This window comes from Schistocerca americana, chromosome 4 (assembly GCF_021461395.2).
Source record: "Schistocerca americana isolate TAMUIC-IGC-003095 chromosome 4, iqSchAmer2.1, whole genome shotgun sequence".
NCBI lineage: Eukaryota > Metazoa > Arthropoda > Insecta > Orthoptera > Acrididae > Schistocerca > Schistocerca americana.
Genome location: NC_060122.1, coordinates 67,011,326 through 67,011,996, shown reverse-complemented (window position 1 = coordinate 67,011,996; position 671 = coordinate 67,011,326). Strand labels below are relative to the sequence as shown.

At 45.2% G+C, this 671-nt stretch overlaps 1 pseudogene; it reads left to right on the top strand.

Annotated features, from left to right (window-relative positions):
• Positions 1-201: 201 nt before the first annotated feature.
• On the top strand, positions 202-318 carry LOC124614682 (annotated as a pseudogene).
• Positions 319-671: the final 353 nt, after the last annotated feature.

Here is a 671-nt window from a genome sequence, read left to right as displayed (position 1 = left end):
AGTGGGGTCTTTTCTATTATTATTATTATTATTATTATTATTATTATTATTAATTGTTACTTTGAACTTATGACGATCCGCAGTTGGGCTCGAGTGGGTTGTTCTTTTCGAGATTGTATTATTGTCTCGCTTTGGTCTGTCCAATAAATTGTTTTTGGACCCGTGTTTTCCGCATTTCTATTCTGCTAATATTTAGTCATAGGCAACGGTCTTGCCACAGTGGATACACCGGTTCCCATGAGATCACCGAAGTTAAGCCCTGTTGGGCGTGGCCGGAACTTGGATGGGTGACCATCCAGCCGCCATGCACTGTTGCCATTTTACGGGGTGCACTCAGCCTCGTGATGCCACTTGAGGAGCTACTCGACCGAATAGTAGCGGCTCCGGTCAAAGAAAACCATCATAACGACCGGGAGAGCGGTGTGCTGACCACACGCCCCTCCTATCCGCATCCTCAGCTGAGGATGATACGGCGGTCGGATGGTCCCGATGGGCCGCTTGTGGGCTGAAGACGGAGTGCTTTCTAATATTTAGTCATAAAATCCACTTACGTAATTCTGCCCGTGTTACCATTACCAAGCGCAGTACGCTGAAATTGTATTTCATCACATGACAAAATAGAAAGTATCTGATATGGTTATTTGTCAATATAACGCCAAATTCTCAAAACG